The 23,660-nt window shown below is 39.2% G+C and overlaps 1 protein-coding gene and 1 long non-coding RNA gene across 2 annotated transcripts in view; one reads left to right on the top strand and one right to left on the bottom strand.

Annotated features, from left to right (window-relative positions):
• The window catches only part of LOC131678992 (uncharacterized), a 134,433-nt gene extending 113,519 nt beyond the window's left edge, over positions 1-20,914 (bottom strand). Inside the window, exon 1 of the long non-coding RNA XR_009303784.1 lies at positions 20,781-20,914. This is a non-coding gene — a long non-coding RNA (uncharacterized LOC131678992). The remainder of the gene's footprint in view (positions 1-20,780) is intronic.
• LOC131678987 (myb-like protein I) overlaps positions 1-23,660 on the top strand; it is a 457,888-nt gene that overhangs the window by 167,400 nt on the left and 266,828 nt on the right. The window lies entirely within an intron of this gene.

Raw genomic sequence — 23,660 nt, 5'->3', positions numbered from 1 at the left:
GTTTCCGTGGCCCTGCGGCTGAAGCGGAACAAATTCGCTATGTTCTACGTTCGTTCTCGCGGAATTGCGTTACAGGTTCTACCTAACCATCCGGCAGGGTATCAGATGCCAGCTTTCTGGGGGCTGGGTGGTAAAATGGGTGGCACAAAATTCGCAGGTACCGTACGATGGATGCCGGCCTGTCCGACTCATCGATTGCCCTCAGTAGACACCACTTAGACAGAACGAAAATTCCACAAATCGCACTTGGCAAATCATCGCATGCAGTGCATCTGCACGGGGTTTTTCGGTGCGGAAGGGGTGGCACCACCAGAGAAAACTATTTTCTCTGGCGTCCAGCGCGTGTGCTCTCCTTCAAACACATACACACGCGCACTTGAAATTCCCGAAAAGCTCGCTCAAGCGACTTTCTAATAGTCAGCCTCAGCGCAGTTCGCCCGAAGAGCCGGGCTGCTGAAAAATGCTTGGAATCACTTCCCCCTGCACTCGAGAGGAATAGTTACGTTCCGTGTCGATCTGATGGGGTCCGGTGGGGAGCGAGTGGCGTCAATGTACACATCGTAGATGAAGCAGGAGGAGAAGGAGATAGCCCAAAACATTTGCTCTTAGCGCTTCATTTTAATGAGCTTTTTTCCGGGTCTGGTCCGGTGCCCGATGGAGTTTCACATATGGTGGGGGAACATCTGTTAAAATTCCAAACATTCGCGGTAGCGCGGCAAAGTGGTGACCCCAGCCCAGCGATCGGCCGATCGATCGATCGATCGGTTTTGTGCAATTGGGATGTGATGTACAGAGGGAAATTATTTGCGCCGCTGCTATGGCAGCACCGCCAGCCACCGGACGCTTACACAGTCGATCGTGGGGTGCAAAGAACGATAAGTGCGAGAAAACTCTACCGCGAGAATTTAAGCGAATTGCAAAACGGTTATTTCGAAACTTTTCTCCAAGTGCCTGTTGTTGCGTCAAGGTTCTGGCTGAGATGGTTCGTTCAGGAATCCCGGTTGTGCGTGGAACGTACGGGGTAGCCTATGGTATAGTAATGTACCACCCGAGGTGTGAGAATTTTCACGGAAACCGACAAACTGTTTTTCTAACCGTGAGAAAGTTTGTACAGGGAAGGTCAATTATAGAATAAATCGAATGCTTCAAGATGGAACCTTCAACTAGGGAAGCAAACAATGCAGCTTCGTACAAATGAACTCTCGAGAAACTCAATGATCTGGCGTTACTTGCGACTTGCGAAATGTTTGGTTCGCGGACAAAGTGAGGATTCTTGATATATGGGTTTACTAGTTAGCTACAAAGTTGTTGTACTACGCATTTCGTATTCAGAATTTAGTTAAAATATAAATATAGTGCCATTATTAGATTTTCGGTTCCGGCAGTAAACACATACTTACATCCAAACCTTAGTATAGTCTAACGACAACCTTGACTAACATCGAAGTCAAGCCGCAAGCTCTGTTCACCCCCAAGCCCTCCAAAATTGAATTAGTATTTGCTTACCGCGCCTAAATACCTTCGCACCTTTCGATCTCCCAATATTTAAGTATCTCTCATCGCGTCCGATTGCCGGGCGCGCCAACCATTCGCGACGTGTATCGAATACCGAGTGTCGTAAATGTGTGTTCATTACATTTGAAACTCACATCAGGTCACCACCACCGCGCATCCATCAGGAATTCATCGGCGACAACGTTGTCACCTCACCATCACGGGTCCTCCAGACTTTGTACATGTACATACATATATATGCTGATGAGTTGTGTCGACCGGGCTGGCCAAACCCTTTAGCCGTCGCGTCGGTTGCCCTCGCTCTAACTTCACTGCCATGAATCGTTGTTACTGTGGTGTTGGTTTGTCCTATTATCACCTGTCCGAAGAGGAAAACTGTGCCATCAAGGTGATTGTTTGGTTGGAAAGGTCACCCTACGGCTTGTTAGCGCGTTCGGAGAAGCGCTATGCATTTCTACAACTGGAAACATTGAGGATTTATCAACGGCAAATGTCAATCAATCTGAAACAATTACACGTGAACGAATTATGACGAACCTTCGCTACCCTTCTACCCCTTCACCACCGTGGTTCATTATTTCCAAGTTACGAGCACCTTATGGTGGACTGAAGCAGGAAGGTTTATGCCGGTCGTATGACAAATTGTCAACTGTGGAAAACATACCAGGAACTTTTATGGTAGCTAGTGCACAGTGATTGATTAGCGTGTGATAGTTGGTTAAAGCCTAAGGCTGGATAAATGCTGTACTGGACCGTTTCATTTCAATGGCGATTCTTCACTTTGTCGTAATAGGCTTAAACAAGAAGTTTGCAAATAAAACAAATTTGTCATAGAAAATTTAAAGTATTCCCAAATAACTTGCGTGTAATTTGACCGAAAGGGTTATTTGGCCGAAAGAGTAATTTGGCCGAAAGAGTAATTTGGCCGAAAGAGTAATTTGGCCGAAAGAGTAATTTGGCCGAAAGAGTAATTAGGCCGAAAGAGTAATTAGGCCGAAAGAGTAATTTGGCCGAAAGAGTAATTTGGCCGAAAGAGTAATTTGGCCGAAAGAGTAATTTGGCCGAAAGAGTAATTTGACCGAAAGGGTCATTTGGCCGAAAGAGTAATTTGACCGAAAGAGTAATTTGGCCGAAAGAGTAATTTGGACGAAAGAGTAATTTGGCCGAAAGGGTAATGTGACCGAAAGGGTAATTTGACCGAAAGGGTAACTTGGCCGAAAGGGTAATTTGGCCGAAAAGTTAATTTGGTCAAAAAGGTAATTTGGCCGAAATGGAAATTTGGCCAAAAGGGTAATTTGGTCAAAAGGGTAATTTGACCGACAGGGTAATTTGACCGGCACGGTAATTTGGCTGAAAGGGTAATTTTGCTGAAAAGGGTAATTGGGCTGAAAAAGTAATTTGACAGAAAGAGTGATTTGGCCGACAGGGTAATTTGGCCGAAAGGGTAATTTGGCTGAAAGAGTAATTTTGCCAAAAGGGTAATTTGGCCGAAAGCGTTATTTAGCAGAAATGGGTAATTTGGCCGAAAAGGTAATTGTTCTGAAAAGGGTAATTTTGCGGAAAAAGTAATTTGGCAAAATCAAATGGCTGAAAGGGTCATTTAGCCTAAACAGTAATTTGGCCGAAAGAGTAATTTGACCGAAAGAGTAATTTGGCCGAAAGAGTAATTTGACCGAAAGAGTAATTTGGACGAAAGAGTGATTTGGCCGAAAGGATAATGTGACCGAAAGGGTAATTTGACCGAAATGGTAACTTGGCCGAAAGGGTAATTTGGCCGAAAAGGTAATTTGGTCAAAAAGGTAATTTGGCCGAAATGGAAATTTGGGCAAAAGGGTAATTTGGTCAAAAGGGTAATTTGGCCGACAGGGTAATTTGGCCGAAAGGGTAATTTGGCTGAAAGAGTAATTTTGCCAAAAGGGTAATTTGGCCGAAAGCGTTATTTAGCAGAAACGGGTAATTTGGCCGAAAAGGTAATTGTTCTGAAAAGGGTAATTTTGCGGAAAAAGTAATTTGGCAAAATCAAATGGCTGAAAGGGTCATTTAGCCTAAACAGTAATTTGGCCGAAAGAGTAATTTGGCTGAAAGGGTAATTTGGCTGAAAGGGAAATTTGGCAGAAAGAGTAATTTGACCGACAGTGTAATTTGACCGACAGGGTAATTTGGCTGAAAGGGTAATTTTGCTGAAAAGAGTAATTTGGGCTAAATAGTAATTTGGCCAAAAGGGTAATTTGTCCAAATGAGTGAATTGATCAAATGGATAATTTGGCCGAAAGAGTAATTTGGCCGAAAGAGTAATTTGGCCGAAAGAGTAATTTGGCCGAAAGAGTAATTTGGCCGAAAGAGTAATTTGGCCGAAAGAGTAATTTGACCGAAAGGGTCATTTGGCCGAAAGAGTAATTTGGCCGAAAGTGTAATTTGACCGAAAGAGTAATTTGGCCGAAAGAGTAATTTGGACGAAAGAGTAATTTGGCCGAAAGGGAAATGTGACCGAAAGGGTAATTTGACCGAAAGGGTAACTTGGCCGAAAGGGTAATTTGGCCGAAAAGTTAATTTGGTCAAAAAGGTAATTTGGCCGAAATGGAAATTTGGCCAAAAGGGTAATTTGGTCAAAAGGGTAATTTGACCGACAGGGTAATTTGACCGGCACGGTAATTTGGCTGAAAGGGTAATTTTGCTGAAAAGGGTAATTGGGCTGAAAAAGTAATTTGACAGAAAGAGTGATTTGGCCGACAGGGTAATTTGGCCGAAAGGGTAATTTGGCTGAAAGAGTAATTTTGCCAAAAGGGTAATTTGGCCGAAAGCGTTATTTAGCAGAAATGGGTAATTTGGCCGAAAAGGTAATTGTTCTGAAAAGGGTAATTTTGCGGAAAAAGTAATTTGGCAAAATCAAATGGCTGAAAGGGTCATTTAGCCTAAACAGTAATTTGGCCGAAAGAGTAATTTGACCGAAAGAGTAATTTGACCGAAAGAGTAATTTGGCCGAAAGAGTAATTTGGCCGAAAGAGTAATTTGGACGAAAGAGTAATTTGGCCGAAAGGGTAATGTGACCGAAAGGGTAATTTGACCGAAAGGGTAACTTGGCCGAAAGGGTAACTTGGCCGAAAGGGTAATTTGGCCGAAAAGGTAATTTGGTCAAAAAGGTAATTTGGCCGAAATGGAAATTTGGCCAAAAGGGTAATTTGGTCAAAAGGGTAATTTGGCCGACAGGGTAATTTGGCCGAAAGGGTAATTTGGCTGAAAGAGTAATTTTGCCAAAAGGGTAATTTGGCCGAAAGCGTTATTTAGCAGAAATGGGTAATTTGGCCGAAAAGGTAATTGTTCTGAAAAGGGTAATTTTGCGGAAAAAGTAATTTGGCAAAATCAAATGGCTGAAAGGGTCATTTAGCCTAAACAGTAATTTGGCCGAAAGAGTAATTTGACCGAAAGAGTAATTTGGCCGAAAGAGTAATTTGGCCGAAAGAGTAATTTGGACGAAAGAGTAATTTGGCCGAAAGGGTAATGTGACCGAAAGGGTAATTTGACCGAAAGGGTAACTTGGCCGAAAGGGTAACTTGGCCGAAAGGGTAATTTGGCCGAAAAGGTAATTTGGTCAAAAAGGTAATTTGGCCGAAATGGAAATTTGGCCAAAAGGGTAATTTGGTCAAAAGGGTAATTTGGCCGACAGGGTAATTTGGCCGACAGGGTAATTTGGCCGAAAGGGTAATTTGGCTGAAAGAGTAATTTTGCCAAAAGGGTAATTTGGCCGAAAGCGTTATTTAGCAGAAATGGGTAATTTGGCCGAAAAGGTAATTGTTCTGAAAAGGGTAATTTAGCGGAAAAAGTAATTTGGCAAAATCAAATGGCTGAAAGGGTCATTTAGCCTAAACAGTAATTTGGCCGAAAGAGTAATTTGGCTGAAAGGGTAATTTGGCTGAAAGGGAAATTTGGCAGAAAGAGTAATTTGACCGACAGTGTAATTTGACCGACAGGGTAATTTGGCTGAAAGGGTAATTTTTCTGAAAAGAGTAATTTGGGCTAAATAGTAATTTGGCCAAAAGGGTAATTTGTCCAAATGAGTGAATTGATCAAATGGATAATTTGGCCGAAAGAGTAATTTGGCCGAAAGAGTAATTTGGCCGAAAGAGTAATTTGGTCGAAAGTGTGATTTGACCGAAAGGGTGTTTGGCCGACAGGATAATTTGGCTGAAAGGATAATTTGTGCGAAAGGGTAATTTGACCGAAAGGGTAATTTGACCGAAAGGGTAATTTGGCCGAAAGGGTGATTTGGCCGACAGGGTAATTTGGCTGAAATGGTAATTGTGCTGAAAAGGGTAATTTGGCCTAAAGAGTAATTTGGCCGAAAAGGTAATTGTGCTGAAAAGTGTAATTTGGCGGAAAGGGTAATTTGTCCAAATGAGTGAATTGACCAAATGGATAATTTGGCCGAAAGTGTGATTTGGCCGAAAGAGTGATTTGACCGAAAGGGTGTTTGGCCGACAGCGTAATTTGTCTGAAAGGGTAAGTTGTTCGAAAGGGTAATTTGACCGAAAGGTTAATTTGGCCGAAAGGGTAATTTGGCCGAAAGGGTAATGTGACCGAAAGGGTAATTTGACCGAAAGGGTAAATTGGCCGAAAGGGTAATTTGGCCAAAAGGGTAATTTGACCGAAAGGGTATTTTGGCCGAAAGGGTAGAGTGACCGAAAGGATAAATTGGCCGAAAGGGTAATTTGACCGAAAGCGTTATTTGGCCGAAAGCATTATTTGGCCGAAAGGTAATTTGGCCGAAAGGGTAATTTTACCGACAGGATAATTTGGCCGAAAGGGTAATTTGCCTGAAAGGGTAATTTGGCCAAGAGTGTAATTGGGCTGAAAAGGTAATTTGGCAGAAAGAGTAATTTGGCCGACAGGGTAATTTGACCGAAAGGGTAATTGTGCTGAAATGAATAATTTGCCAAAAGGGTAACTGTGCTGGAATGGGTAATTTGGCGGAAAGGGTAATTTGGCCAAATGAGTGAATTGGCCAAAAGAATATTTTGGCCGAAAGTGTGATTTGGCGGAAAGAGTAATTTGACCGAAAAGGTAATTTTACTGAAAGGGTATTTTGACTGAAAGGGTATTTTGACTGAAAGGATTTTTGGACGAACGATAATTTGGAAGAAATGGGTAATTTGGCAGAAATGGGTAATTTGGAAGAAATGGGTAATTTAACCGAAAGGGCAATTTGCCCAAAAGAGTAATTTGGGCGACAGGGTAAATTGGTTGAAAGGGTAATTTGTCTTTAAGGGAAATTTGACCGAAGGGGTAATGTGCCCGAAAGGGTCATTTGACAGAAAGGGTCATTTGGCTGAATGGGTCGTTTGTCTGAAAGGGTCATTGACCGAAAGCGTTATTTGGCCGAAAGGGTAATTTGGCCGAAAGGGTTATTTGGCCGAAAGAAGTAATTATCCTAAAGAGTAATTTAGCCGAAAGGGTAATTTGGCCGAAAGGGTATATTGCGGTTGATTCAAAACTGTACCGATATCTGATGGAAGAAAATACATTAATTTCCATTCGGTTAAGTGATATTAGCACAACCCATTATAATTTTTTGGCATTTTTTTTTAATTCTCAAAATACCCCCCTTTATATTATAACAAATGTCAAAGCAAGCTTAGGAAAATATTTATGAAAAATGTATTAAATGCTAAAACTTTTGAAGTAGCATTCCAAAATTACAATTTGTAACTCATTTTAAAGGAAATAATCTTAATGTTTGAATGGGCATATTTCCATTTCTCGAAAATTACGGGAAAGTGGGGCATTGGGTAATTTTGTCCTCAAAATCCCCTATTTTAAATAATTTTTCTGCTCCTTGATGCAAATCATATATATTTTGCAGTTTTTCTAGTGTGAAAAAATCTCAGAAATCGAACGGAATTTATACGAACTTCGTCCAAATACGAGAAGTTGGGGTTATTGGGCATTCATGATAAATTTTAACTTTTTCTCGTTTATTATTGAATAAATTTTAATAAAATGTACCTTGTTGAACGTTGAATAATCTTAGGAACAAAATGGAAATAAATTCGTTACCGGTAAAATTCAGACACATCAGATTTTTTGACATTTAGTCTCGATTCCACATTTTTATAATAAAAATGCACATATCAACTCCATTTAAATATGAGCAGTTGGGGGACTAGAACATTTAAAGGAAAAATTGTGGTTCGGTGAGTTAGTGTCAAAATAATTGATGTTTGTAAATTTTACCGGTAACGAATCTATTTTTATTTTATTCCTAATTTTTTTTTCACGTTCAGCAAGGTGAATTTTATGAAAATTGTTTGACGAATGATGGAGATATATACGCGAGAAAATGTTAAAATTAAATTTAAATGTCAAAAGGCCCTATAACCCCAACTTCCCGTATTCGAACAAAGGTCGCGTTCGATTTCTGAGATTTTTTCACATTAAAACTGCAAAATATGTATGCTTTGTGTCATGGAGCTGAACATTTTTTAAAAATAGGATATTTTGGGATTAAATTGACCCAACTCCCCACTTTTCCGTATTCTCCATTCAAATACTAAGTTTATTTTCTTTAAAAAGATGTATGAATTGGAATATTCTGAGTGGTACTTCGTTATATGGATGTAATATATTTTTCCTTTTATTTTCCCATAGTAACAATTTCCAATACTTCAAGCGAAGTGTCCGATTTCGTTCAAAATTGGTGTAAATAGTCCAGGTGGGACTAGGAAACGGCTAAGGTGTGGTCTAATGAGGTAAAAAAATTTCTTGTCCTTATAGTGTATAATTTATTAGATTTAGATTTGTAGTGGGTAGTGTTTCAATTTTTTTCGGCGAATGAGGATGCCTGCGGTAACCAACCTTCTTCATAAAATCGGTTCAGTATTTAAAAAAAAAATACTTTTAAGTGAACAAAAAACATTAAAATATACACTTTGTGAGTGACTTATTTCCAAACGTGATGCAATTTAACAAAACCTTATTAACAAACTTACGCATTGTTACCATTTTTCATTTGTAGTGCTTCCATAATGTTAAACCAATTGAAATGACAGTTAATAGTTCGTTATCCTGCCGCTGTTTAACTAGTTACAGTCCCACTGTGCGGCATTAAAGTTCGTGCCCCGATCGCAGAAGTGGGTACACGGCACAGCCGCATAGTGTCACGTACCCGCCTGAATGACCGATCAATTTTAGAATAAATTATTAACCTATCGCCTTTGGGACTGTTACAGTACGGTGCGATTTCTGCCAATGAAGTATAATAGTGGTATGCGGGGAAGCGGTGTTCGAGTCGAGAAACTTTTCGCTACGATCAAATGCTTAACTTTTGACTTTATATGCTGTTAGGAGCATTCCAATGTAGGGCAATTATTGTTAAATGGTAGTTCAAAGAACACTATGGAAACAAAATTGCACATGTTAGTTTATTGAAAGTTTGTTATATTGTCTTATATGATATTACTTGCAAAAAATAGCATCCTTCCGATAAGTCTTCTATTCCAGCCACCGTCGGTCGCCGTCGGTATTCCTGTCACCCATTTGACCGACTGATTGTGGCGTGGTCTGACATATTGGATACACGACAGTTCAACAATACCGATTCGCTTACTTCGGCCGATGATGATGGCTCGAACCTGTTAGCCATCATCTTCTTCGGAACGCGAACGCGAACGCGATCGCAAACGCAAGAGGGGGTGAGGGCGGTGCTGATGGTTTACGGTCGCGAATAAAAATTTACGATTTCTAGCGACTGATGGAATCGGTCATCAGTGGATGGATGATCATGTGTGTTGGACTTGGCTCAACCAGATTGCCAACTAAGTCAACAACTACCGCACTGACTACAATGAGGAAGAATTTTTTACGGCTAGAAACCAACCACGACTGCACTATTCTGGATCGGAATGATACTTTGTAGATTGTTTTTCCCTTCACCTGTACCCTATTTGGTAGGTGCATGTTGGAGTAGGGTCATGGCGGAAATAGACACGTCGAATTACGATCGGTAGTGTGGTACATTGTTGAAATTGGTGTCCCACATAGACTAAGCTGCAAATTGTTACACGTTCAAGTACTCACAATTCGTTTTTTTGCAACTTTTAGATTTCGGGACGTAGGGTGATGTGCCTATTATAGCAGTAGAGCCTATTGTGACCCTATTTCGTACCTCTTGGTATCGAAGCAAGCATATGAGATAATGACAATATCGATTTGGCTGAAACAAGTGTGCAAAAATAGGCTCAAGCTACATTCTTTATTTGTTGTGTATTTAATACTATCCTCCAAATCCAACTTTTAATTAAAATAAAATCACCTTATTGAAATATGTGATAATTAGCCTTACTCACGTACTGAACCAAAACAGGACACAACAGCGCTTAGCAAAATAAAAACTTTCGAGCCAGCATTTGCTGCTCATATCGCTTTATTCCGGCACAAATATACTAAACATTGCACTGATACATACCTTTATTTTAGCTGGAGAACCTTTTTACGATTATTTCACTTTAAAAGCACTCCTCAAACACTAGAGGTTATTATTAAATACCGGTGTTCACCACTACGGGGAGACTTGACCAAGAGAATTTTGAAAAAATCAGAGTAAAAAATAAATACGTAAAACATACTGTAATTATTCTTTCCATGTTGTCGAGATTATTAGGTAGCAGTAAAAAATATAGAATGGCTGCATTTCATAAATTTCGATTTTTTAATGCATTTCTTTTGAAGGATTAACTTTACTACTTACATTGAAAGTTCACACGTCAAGTGATCAGTCATATTACTGCTAGCTTAGTTGACTAATACTAAACTACATAGACTGATGTTTGATGTGGGATTTTTTTGGGGCGTGATTAACATTAATAGTAGATACCAAAGCATAATAAATATCACGAGTTTTGTATCTTTCTTCAGCTTATTGCCACTTGGTCAAGTCTCCCCATAAAATCTTGGTCAAGTCTCCCCAACATTAGTTATTGTGTTCAATGTCGTGCAAATTTTAGTAATTACTATTCCATTGTTCCGATTTATGTAAAATCAATTCACTGCTTCATAAGGAATAAGATGATATATGAATACTTCAATAGTAATCAGTAGTCAAGTAGTTATTTCCATACAAAGTTTGATAAAAATATACATCACTTAATGCAAATTTATTAATTACGGAATATTATCTATAAGGAAAGCATTTTTTATTCCAAACTTTTAAAATTACCTTAAGGGATCGAAGCAAGTATAAAAATATTTTCGAAATAATTTTATGAACCGAATAGTAGACGTCATAGCCAAAAATAGAATCTTGTGCTCGGTCAAGTCTCCCCATGTTCCCCTAAGCAATCAATTAATTCAAGCTATTCAACAAATTATTGATAGCAGAGATTTTATTTTCATCTGCACATACAATTCGGATCGGGAGAAAGCAATCTGTGATGTGAAACTTGTCATGCCAGTTGTTAACCTTTGCCCGGTTATTTCCTGCGAGCGCAATTCTGATCGCTCTTCTACTAACAACTGATGAGGTTCATTCATGTGCGTGATGTTTATGTGTGTATGTATGTGTGAATGTATGTACACACGCATACATACGTGTGTTTGTATGTGCAGACATGTCAGCGAAATGTCCACATCGGTTTCTCGTAGATGGCTGAACCGGTTTTCACAAACTTAGTCGCAAATGAAAGGTACAACGTTCCCATCGGTTGCTATTGCCATTTTATTTTGTTCCGACATTTGGTTCCGGAGATACGAGTTGAAGAGTACGGTTACATAGAAAATATTGTTATAATTTGTCCACTTCAGTTTCTCGGCATTTTCTGAACCGATTATCACAAACTTAGTCTTAAATGAAAGGTACAAGGTTTTCATCGGCTGCTATTGAATTTTGTGTGGGTTCAACTTCTATTTCCGGAATTACAGGATGATGAGTACGATCTCGCAGAAAATCCCGATTTCAACAGATACTGCGATGAATGTATAAAGGTGATTTTTTTTTTCGAAAATGCAACCACGACTGCTTGGATTTATAGTTCTTGGTCACTAACAGTCATTCAAAACCTCTTTGGCCACATTAGCCACCATCGCCGGATCCGGCGGCCCAGGCGGAAGTATCCACACTTTGAATAACAATTACATCGGCTTTTCGGAGATGGCTAGACCGTTTGGACCAAACTTAAAAGAAATCTTTTACTACTCCGTAAACTGCTATTAAATTTAATTCTGATCCGACAAACTCACATCAGTTTATCGGGGATGGTTGGGACGATCTTCACAAACTTAGTCCCAAATTAATTCGATTTCTTAAATTTAAGAAAAAAAATTGTTCCGGCTTATGTAAGAATTTCATATATGACCGGAAGGTTCGGTCTATATTTCGTACTTTCGATGCCAAATATCTCCAAAATTCATGAAACGACTAGATTTTATGTTATGTCGAAAAATTTTTCGGCTGCTATTGAATTTTATGTCGATCTGAATCCGTTTTCGGAGTTACGGCTTTAACCTTCAAAAAGGTAAGGAATCTCAAAGGCACGGTTAGTTAGTGTTCTCTAGTTTCAATGAACTTGTAAATTGAAATATTAACCCTAGAACGGTTTTGTGGGGTACATTTGTACCCCAGAGCTATTTGCAATCCATGTTATTCCGTTATGGTTAATTTTAACTGCAAGCAAACTTTATCGTAAATCAATTTGATTATTGAACTTCCATTAAAGCAGATGCAACCTAATTGTTTCACTTAACCAACCTAACAATGCCCGCTTAAAGTTTGTCTGGGGTGCAAATGTACCCCACGAAACCGTTTACTTTAGTGTTTTGTCATGTATAGATAATTCGGAAAATTTATTATATCTTTTTTATAGGCAAAATATTAATACATAGTAAGCGAGAAACTTGCTTGAAATTGTATAGGCTTAAACATTGCTGAACAATAGAATCTGTTATTTGATATAATAAAGCTACTATAGCAAAGTAACTAGAAAAGGCGCTTGGATCGTTACCATACTTTTTGGTTTTGAGGACAAAAGAGACAAAACACATTCGTGAATATGATTTGTATATAATATGTACTACGCACCACTCAATTCCTCATCTTCTGTAGCCCAGGCTCTGGAACGTACAGTGCACTGGTCTGTCCCTTCAACATCTTCCTGTTTTAACTTCGTTACTGCAACTTGCTGTGAATTTACTGTTTGTATTGACGTTTGTTGTTCAAACAAGCATCGGAATAATTACACCTATTTGTCGGTTTTTAATTATTTACTATTTGTTCAAAAATCAATTTAATAATCTTTACAACACCGTATAGATTGTCAAAATCGGTAAGAAACTTCCAAAGTTATAGCAATATTAAGGAAAAAAGGGGATTTTGACGTATTTTAAAGACCTGTTCTATAAAAAATTAAATATTGCACAATAAAATTTACAAAACACGAATATTTTTGAAAAGACTGCTTTGCTTGACTTATTTTTGAACACAATTATCCAATTTAATTATAAATTCAATAAAAATTAGGCATATTAGAGCAGTTTTAGCTCTGGGGTACGAATGTACCCCACAAAACCGTTCAGGTATAGAAAAAGTCACGAAACCGTTGTAGGGTTAATGATCGAATGTTTTCGGGGCTTCCATTCTCTCACTGATAAAACAACAAAAAAGAGGCTTACGATTTCGTTGGGTTTTGCCTTTAAATTGCATGAAACGTTGAAATTTGATGAAATCTCGAAAAAAAATTGACAAAGATTGATTTTTTTGTATTTTGATAATTTTTTGCCTTTCTCATATAGAAAGGTTATGCAATCACTCTGAAAATCGTCTACCTAATTTTCTTTTGACTGACATAGGATTTATGGATTTTATAGGAGCGTAGCTACTCAAGAAAGAGGACATCAGGTCCGTGGCTGGCGAGCGTGTGTAGGTGCAAAGTGTATTGAGAATGTAATAGACATTTTCACAATTATATTGAACATAATCGGTCATGGTGTCATAGATTGAAGCAATAAGAAAGGCCCAATTGCACCGCTAGGTGGATTAAAACAGGTTTTTGCCTTTCTCATATAAAGAAAGGGTATGCAATCACTGTAAAAATCGACTTTCTAACCGAGGCCCGGAGGGCCGAGTGTCATACACCATTCGATTCAGTTCGTCGAGATTGGCAAATGTCTGTGTGTATGTATGTATGTGTGTGTATGTGTGTGTGTGTATGTGTGTGTGTGTCATTTAAACTCACACAATTTTCTCAGAGATGGCTGAACCGATTTTCGCAAACTTAGTTTCATCTGAAAGGTATAACGCTCCCATAAGCTGCTATTGAATTTTTAGTTGATCCGACTTCCGGTTCCGGAGTTACGGGTTGAAGAGTGCGGTCACACAGCAAATTCCCATATAAACTGGTACCACCATGATGTTCAAATGATGTAAAACATATTAAAATTGATGTAACATTACTCTAGTTTGCGGGTCTGGATCACTAATGATCAATCAAAGCAGCTTTGACCACATTGGCCACCAATGACGGTTCATGACGCCCCCGGGGAACCCGCCAAGTTCCTAAGCTAATATCACACCCATTCCCCAACGAATTCTCTACCGATTTTTACAAAATTGATTTCAAATGAAAGATACAGTAATACCATTGATTGCTGCTGAATTTCATTCGGTTCTGATTTTTGCTTCCGGAGTTACAGGGGTGTTAGTAAGGATACACTGGAATTTCCCATATAAATCGGTACAATCGTAATACCTCAGTGGCTAAAAACTATTGAAATGGTCACCAAATTACTTCTAATCGCAGATCTAGATAACTGATTGCCAATCAAACATTCTTTGAATATATTGTCCACTATCGACGATTCCGGAAGTCCGGAATTCCGGGCATATTCCACAAATAAAGTCACATCGGTTCTTCGGTGATGACTGAACCGATTTTCTCAAACCAAGTCTCAAATGGAAGGCAAAATATGCAGTTGAGTATTGCGTCGCCGCCTCTCCCCCCCGCCTTGTTCTTACACCTCCCTCCTTTATCACTCCCCTCCTCTTGGACCACCCTCACGCCCGCATTTCCTTCATCCACCCTGTATACCGAAATAAGATGAAGGATTTCTGACGCATCCTCCACTCCCACTCTACCCATTCCCCCCATTTTTAAACCCATTCCACCAACATTTCAAAATATAATCACATGAAGATAACATTGAACTCATGCTGATTAAGCTAATTGAATATTATTCTTTTGCCTTTCTCATATAGAAAGGTTATGCAATTGCTCCAAATACCGACTTTCTAACCGAGGCCCGGAGGGCCGAGTCTCATATAACATTCGACTCAGTTTGCCGAGATCTCAAAATATCTCTGTGTATGTATGTGTGTATGTATGCATGTATGTATGTATGTGTGTATGTGCGGATTTGTTAACAAAATGTCCACATCGGTTTCTCGGAAATGGCTGAACGGATTTTTACAAACTAAGATTCAGATGAAAGGTATAATATTCCCATAGGTTGCTATTGAATTTCATTTTCAACTGACATCTTGTTCCGGATTACGAGTTGAAGAGTATGGTTATAAAACAAAATTTGTTGATTTGTCCACATCGGTTTCTCGGAATTTTCTGAACCGATTTTGACAAACTTGATTTTAAATGAAAGGTCCATCAGCTACTGTTGAATTCTGTGTGGATCCGAGTTCTAGTTCCTGAATTACAGGGTGATACGCACGATCACGCAGTAAATCCCGATTCCAACGAATTCTGCGATGAATGTAAAAAGGTGAATTTTTTTCCAAAATGTAAACACAACTGTTGAATTTGTAGATCTAGGTCACCAACAGTCATTCAAAGTCTCTTTGGCCACACTGGCCACCATCGACGGATCCGGAAGCATCCAAATTCAGAATAACGGTTATATTGGTTTCTCGAAAATGGCTAGACCGATTTAATCAACTTAGTCTCAAATGAAAGGTGTTGCGTCCCCGGAAACTGATATTAAATTCCATCTCCATCCGACTTCCGGCTCCGGAGTTACGGGTTGTGGAGTGCGATCACATAGAAAACTCCGATTCAAACCGATACCGCGATGAAATCAAAAAGGTCTTGCCTTTTAAATGCATGAAACGTTGAAATTTGATGACATCTCGAAAAAAAATTGACAAAGATTGATTTTTTTGTATTTTGATAATATATACTTACCAAGTGTAATAAGAATGGAAGACATTTCCATAATGTTATATTGTACGAACCAGCTATTAAATCATAGTTTGGAGAAATGAGAAAGGCACAATTGCACCTCTAGGTGAATTAAAACAGGTTTTTTTTAAATACAGTTACTAAGTTATCGTATTTCAGAATATAATTGACTGAAAAATTAAGCCTTCTAGAATATAAACAAAGTAAGTATCATTTCCATTCCTTTGATTTATACCTAAGGATGTTTACAGAGTGGCCGCGAGAAGCTGAGCCAGGGCTGGTACTGACATTAGAGTGCGAGATGCGAGAAATCTGCTTGCAGCATATCAAATGGAGCATGTCAGACTAAACGCAGGCAGTCGGCGCAGATCCGCTCGGCTTTCACTCTGACATCATCCCTTTGGTTTGCAGCAAGCAGGTTTCCCGTATCTCGCATCCTTATGTCAGTTTCAGCCCCAGCTCAGCTTCTCGCGGCCACTCTGTAAGCAGCCTAAGATAAGAGGTGACAACAGGTTTCGCGTTCTCCTTAAATTTTTCTATGGAACATTGCATGATGACATCATCATGACAATTCAGCGAGCTTGTTTACAAGGTGCTAGAATATAAAAACGATTCGAACCTAGTCTCTTGTACTGCGATGGAACCAAAAAAATTTTAAGTCCAAGTTCACAGGCTTTAACCTCGTGGGTCTTTTGCCTTTTTGGGAAATAACATTTCCAAAATATTATTCCATGTACAATTCAATATGGATAAAAAACGAATAATCGAATATTATTTCTGTCGACTATCCTGGGTGCACTGCTTTCTGCTTCTTGTGCTAATTTTCTTGGTTAATGGCGAGCAATGGTCAGATTTACCGTCTGTCGCTTGCTGATCATTCCGTATGCTTCTTCCCTCGCCTGTGTTTGTGTTCATATCGTCGTCATTAGCGCTTTGATTTTCGCTATTACATGTTTGGTACTTTTTGTGTTTTCCAGTGACTTTAGTATTTCCACAGTTTAGTTAGAACTGAGGCCGCATTTGAGAGTATGGCACCATTCGCAAGTATACGGGGGATAGAACACTAGTGGAAAATTGTTCCCGATCCTGATAAATAGCCCTTTTGCGAATGAGTGGTTGGGACCATGTGTAAAAGGTGGAGCTAATGTTCTAGTAAAATTGGCGGATCGATATTTTTTGAAAGAATTTCATCATAGTGTTATGTCTGTTAGTCTGTGGTATAGCCGTATTCTTTGTTGTTTTTTCTTCCCATGGTTGTTTGTTTATCCGACATTCATTTTCGACCGGCTGTTGGTGGTGTATCAGGAGATATCGAAGGCTGTTTGATGGTGATGGTTGTAGTAGATGAATTTTCTTCAGTTGTTCTGGCGCATGGCTTACTGTAGTGTGTCGGTCGTCTGGTTACATAACTGGCACGTGGGCGTCTTCTGCCCATGGTATGTGCATAAGGTTCTTTGCCTGCAGTTAACACCTTGAACTGATCTGCCCTCGAAAGTCAAGTAAGACGGTATAGGTTGATTCAGTCGCATTCACACCACCCGAACACCATTGAGAATGCCAGGGAAAAAGTTTCTCCATTTGTCATTAGAGACGGATTTCACTTCATCGTACTTCAGCATGAATCTTTCAATATAATTCGTGTTTGTACGAGGTGCCGTTAGATCAAGGTCCACATACACGGGAATCTTGATTTTGACATTTTCAAATTCGACGTCGTGTATCATGTTGTTCATCGCTACGAAGCTTTCTGCTTCGGCGAAGGAGCTGAACATTACTAGGACTACTTGTCTCGCATGATGTAGTTGTATGTGTGAAACTCTTGTAAGAACAAGTTCCATTTTCGTGTAGATCAACTGTTCCATGTCACGCACTGTAGGTCTAAGACGGGGCCGCGAAAAGTGTTCTCCTATAATGGGCGAAATTTATTTTGAGATTGACTCATTTCACTCGTAGTTCGGTGAAACGGAACTTTACTGTGTCTATATGTTATACGTACACGTTAGAGCGGTGCAGTGCAGGGAGTATTTTTTGTTGGTACGCTGTTCGCAAGCGATGCGCCTATTGTCTTCTGATCTGTACAAGATGAGAAAGCAGACTGGTGCCATGTTCAATTCGGTCCTGCCCAGCTCGGCGAATACCGTTTGTTGCCTGAAGCTAATACCAAATTCGAGTGGTGCTAACTACGTTTCAAATACTTAAGCTCTGTTCATATGAACAGTACAATGTGCTTTGTAAGTGGCATTTAAATTAATTACTAACAATATATTATAAATCAAGCTTTCTCTTGCATCTCTATAAAATCCGAACGCTTTTACTACAAGAAAACCAGTTAAACGCATCAAAATAAAGTTTTTTTTGCATTCAAGATGAGTTAACAATACAGACACATTATACACAGACTTGCGGAGACAAAAACAGTGGTTGCTAGTGATTGTAAACTGGCCTCACGGAAGCTCCCATATGCTTTAAATGGGCTTCCTCTTGTACTTCCCCTCTCAAAACCCTCATTCTCGTTTGACTGCATTTTTTGACAGTCCGTTTGGCTGCAATTTTTGACACTTCGCTAGTCTGTCTATAAAGTGTCTGTAGTTAACAACATTGGCTCGTACCCGGTCAGCGTGGCAAGCAGAAAGTTAGCAAAAGTTGAGCAAAGCGAAATTGATGCTGGCAGTTTCTGCGAGCATTTTGCGCGATTTGTGCGAGAATTCTGGCAACGAATTCGCTCAAATGCAACAACCGTTTCTGACATAAGCGGTTAAACCAACCGATGCTGCTCACTTTTATCCAGAATCGAGCCAGAAATGTACGGCCAAGATCTCTGCACGCTTCTTGTCACATCTTTGTCAGATGTTTTGCTCGATTCGTGCTAAATTCTACCAGGTAGGAATTGCCAGGATCTTTGCACAGTTTATGTTCGAGTTATGCCAGGGTTTAGCTCGGTTCCTGTCAAAATTTGCCAGAAAACGCGAGCGAAACCGAATTCGCCCTAGCTCAACTAACCCGACAGGATACGCGCAAAAATCTGACAGGTCTGCCAAACCAAGACTTACAGAAATCTAGCAGAGCGGTCTCTGCCAGAAAATTTGCTCACTGGGTAGCAATGTAAACCAAGATGGAAAGAAAGGTGGGAACATTTGACGCCTTTGAGTGTATTAGTTTTATACTTGCAAAATTAAGCATGGCGGCCGGGGCCTTTGAAGTAAACATAAACATCCGAACGAGCATCCTGACTCTTTGGCGCACGATGAAAAGTGAGAAAAGGCCGACCTTCACCTCGGATCTACCGATTAGAACACTTAGGGACACTTTTTGCCTCGAAAAAAACCGATTAAATAAACTATGACCGAGCCAAAGCAAAACTTATGGCAACAGAAAGGCCCACTATGTCATTTGTTTGTGCTTTTCTTCTTCATATCCTCTTGTTTTTTTGGCTTCATCAAAGAAAAATGACAACCGCACTCACACACAGAAAAAATGTGCACACCTGTATCCGTCTTGAACGTAAACGTTGCTTAAATCGCGTTTGCTGTCAGTTTTGGCAACTAGCCGAGCCAAGAAGCCAGCTTATGTTGGCTTCACTCATATATTAAAGAAACGTCAAAAAATTTACCCTCTTGGTCCTGCCGAATATCTGAATACAGCGTAAATTCGTTAGTTGGGTCACGACTGCGCCCCAACTAGCGAATCGTATCCGTTAAGTGGGGCAACTTACAGCTGACAAAAATTACCCAAGGGAAGCGCAGATTTTTTGTTTTCTTTCATAAAAAATAAACAGAAATATTTTACAATTCACAAAAGTTGGCTGTTTCCTTCCAGTTTAAAGTTGTTTTTTTTTTTGTGACAAAGTATGTCATTAGTGTTCTTTTTGCCATCAATTATTTTTTGATAAATTCCTTCACATAAAACAGGAAATGGATACACCGTCGGGAAAAAGCCGATAAAGCACAAACATACTACGTTGTTACTAGCTAAAAAAGATTGGATAATGTGATTGAATACATCAGAGATGACCTTCAAACTAATTGATGTTGAATGGAAGAAGCGAAATATTTAACACATTTATTTCACTAAAGTCATTCCGAAATATGAATTCAAAAAATAAAATTCCATTGAATTTCAAAGTATGATTTTTTCTGGATCGCCACAGAAATCAACCGATGAACCCCTTGAAATCAATGACATTCAAACGTCAATCAATTTTTGACTTTCAGTTTTGACATAAGAGTGTCTTTTAGTTGGTGCATGCCCCAACTAGCGAACACCCAACTAACGAACAGCCCAACTAGCGAACACCCAACTAACGAATTTGCGCTGTACAACAAGTGGCCATTGTTGCCAGATTTCTTTTGTATGCTTTGTAAAATTGCTGACAATAATCTGGTATCGAAAATCGTAGCTAAACCAAGAGTTTTCAAATCTAGCTGCATTTAAAAACTTTTTTGTGTTGATATTTTTGTTAACACTGTACATTGCTTTGTCGTATTTCCCGACATATAATTTGCATCGAATGTTAATGTTCAAGTGCCCAGAACAGATCTAGTATCACTTTTATTTGGTGGGCGTAGGTTATGCCCGTTTTGTAAATATTATGAACGCTCTAGATTGACAAAACGACCAATCAGATGCTGGTTGAATATTGAGGTTTGAACTGGAAGAAATTTGCTCGCAATTGCCTTCTCTTCTGGTAGATTTCTACTCGCAAACAGGGTGGTTTATTTTCCCAGAACATGGTAAGTTACCAGGGATGCCGCATGTTTTGGTTAAGGTCAGTAAAAGAATATTGAAAACGTCTGTAGAAGTCTGTAGATGATTGTATAAAATCCTAGTTATATTACAACATTGTAGATTTAAAACAAAACACGATTTTGAAGGAAGGATTCATTGTCAAATAAAGTGAATTCCAGTACAATTTTGCTTAACAATATTGTTGTGATTGCAACGTAAAAGGAGGGATTCTGGTTTTCTAAACGCTTTATTCGACGAGCCGTTAAAAAATCCCTGCCGGAGAAATATAGGTATTTTTGTTATACAATTCAATTGTGTTTTCCTTCTACAATAAGGTTTCTTTGTAATAATATAAATTTAAGAACTTACGTTTTAGTCCCTTTTACGTTTTAATTCTGTTCTTCTTGCTGTATTTCAACTGCTCGATTAAACCTAGCAAATTCTTGGCTTCGATTGCAATTACTGCCTTTGTTCTAACCGTGTGAGTTCAGCAATATATTTTAACAGCCACTGATGTTATAATAAGATAGTAATAAGATAGACATAGTAAGTAATTTTAAGTATTTTAAGATAACAATATTAATATAAGTATTTCAGTAGATAATAATTACCGTAGTTTGTTCCTTTCTCTGCCTGTCCTTGCGTAACCTGTCAATTCGATCGATCCCTTGATCGGTCACCGGGTGTGGAAAATGTCTTTGACGCAGAGGCATACCTAAACAGAGGGTTACACCAGCACAAACCAATGTTGTTGAATAGTAGGTGCGTAGCAACTTGAAAAGTTGCGACAAATATACTGCCTATAATCGCTAATAAGTTTCATATAGATAAGGAAGCGCATAGAACATGGAACTGACTTGCGATTATGAGCAGTCTGTTACTGTTTCAAAAATCTGTAGATGTCTGAATCCAGCGATACGTGACTGTCAAAAGTATGTAAAATACAGTCATATCTGTCAATCTGGCATCGCTTCCCGCCACACCAACCCAGTCAAAAAGGGCAAGTTGCTGGCTAACGGGGGGCTATTTGCCAACTCGGATGCGCTAATTGCCCTTCAATTTGCCAGCAATTTGCTGGCAATTAGGGGGCTAATTCAAATGCAACATTTGGGCGGTTTGCCGCCGTCATTTTTTGGCCGCTCTACTCGCCCTTAAATCGCCCACGGAGCGCGCCATTTAATCGCCCTTAATTGCCTAATATGTAAAATTACAAATAATACTTATTTTCGGATTCACTATCTACTCACATAAACTTAACAGTATACTAGGTAATCACCACCAAACTATAGGAAGAATCAATGGTGAAATTGGTATTGCACACCAAAACTTACCACAATCTGATTTACGATTTCATTACGACTTTAGGTCAGAGATCTTGTTCCACTATACTTACACATGATTCCACAGTTTCCCACATTCGTTGGCGAAATGAAGTGCACTAGACAAACAAAATACAAGTGAGAACACGCCACTTCTTTAAAAAAACAATTTTAAGCTCAAGTTTGCTGTGTTTTCCACTGTTTATGCTTTATTTCTTTAGGTTAGGAATCGGCGCTTCAGTCTGTTGTTTAATAAAGAACTCCTGTATGTTCTCTTCTTCCGACGTTTCGGTACTTATTGGACCTTTCTCAAGGAATCTGCGAATTTTATTGTGTCCATTAAGCTATTCTAAATGACAAATAAAAATGATGATAATGTACCGATTAACTCTATAGTTAGGCAGAACCTGACAGCTATGCGTTTAGCATGAACTAACCGACAAGAGAACACCAAAATTTCGGTAAAAGTTTTTTTGAATTGTCATTTAGAATAGCTTAATGGACACAATAAAATTCGCAGATTCCTTGAGAAAGGTCCAATAAGGACCGAAACGTCGGAAGAAGAGAACATACAGGAGTTCTTTATTAAACAACAGACTGAAACGCCGATTCCTAACCTAAAGAGATTTAAGCTTAAGCCAAACATGAACCGCCATGTTAGAAAAACGCAACAAACAACCAAGTCCATTTCAGCCGCCAGAAAATTTGACTAAGTATTGAAATTGCTTTTAAATCGCATTCGAAAATTGCATTTGTTCCTAGGGGCAATTAGCGCAGGCGAGTTGAGTCAAACGTCAAACTGTTTAAATCGCCGGACCATGTTCGTCCGCATTTGTTTTTTTGACCGGGAAGACGCGGATGCTTGCACGCAAGTTGAACTGTGTGCAAGTATTATCGTCGCACATTATGCTTGATGATGGAAGATGATTTCTCACCTCCGGCGAGAATTGCGACGTGTCGACATGTTGGTTTTCATTGAGTGCGAAATAATTTGCTCTTTTCACCTTAATTGGGCAAATTACTCGTGCTGTGGTGGACCAATTTTGTTGCGCTGCGACAAAATGATTATAATCGAAAATTAACTGGTAATATAGCTCCACATAGCTGTGCCATTTTTCGGCTTTGCTTCACAAAAAAACTAAACAGAAGTGTAGAAGAAGAAGAAGAACAAGAAGAAAATGATTCCAAAAAAGTGGGAAAAAAAGACTTTCACAAAACTGCAGAAGCAGAAGTAAGTTTTGAGAAATCGGAAATTTAATTGAAGTTTTTATAATTGCGAAAGAATAAACTTTTTTATTTTGCTTATAGAGGTTTTAACCTTAAGGTCATTCACCTCTTTTCAGGTTAGAGAAATCTCTTTTGGAAAAATCTCTAACCCTATGTGTGAGGTTGGGAATCGAACCCAGGTGAGCTGCTTACAAGGTAATCGATTTACCAACTAGGCTATACCCGTCCCCTTAGAATAAACTTTGTTCAACTATTTGAATATTGTGAATAATTTTTTTAAGTTCAAATCCCTGCACTGAGTTCCTCATATATTAATAGGATATATTTATTTCCTGCACTAATTTGATTTTGTATAACAGGCTATCTTATTTATCGTAGCATGGCTCATCCAGAAGGTTTTGTTCGTATGTGTAAAATATCATACATTCGGCTGTCGGAAATCGCACGCGCTCTGTTTGCTTCAATCGAATTATTTACCTGTTTCCGGTTTGAAACCTGCTTGCCTTGTTCCGTAAATTGAATTAACACCATTTTTACGACGTGCGTCGTCGCCGTTGTTGTCGTCGTCGTTGTCCGTCATACATATTTGGGTAATTAGACAGCTGCCGGAAATTTCCCTGCGGATCCATCATACCTTCTGTTCGCTCCCGCTACTGGTCCGATGCATTAATCAGGTTTCAGGACAGGCACACTTTCGTTCGAT

This window comes from Topomyia yanbarensis, chromosome 2 (genome assembly GCF_030247195.1).
Source record: "Topomyia yanbarensis strain Yona2022 chromosome 2, ASM3024719v1, whole genome shotgun sequence".
NCBI classification, from domain to species: domain Eukaryota; kingdom Metazoa; phylum Arthropoda; class Insecta; order Diptera; family Culicidae; genus Topomyia; species Topomyia yanbarensis.
This window is presented reverse-complemented; position numbering and strand designations above follow the sequence as displayed.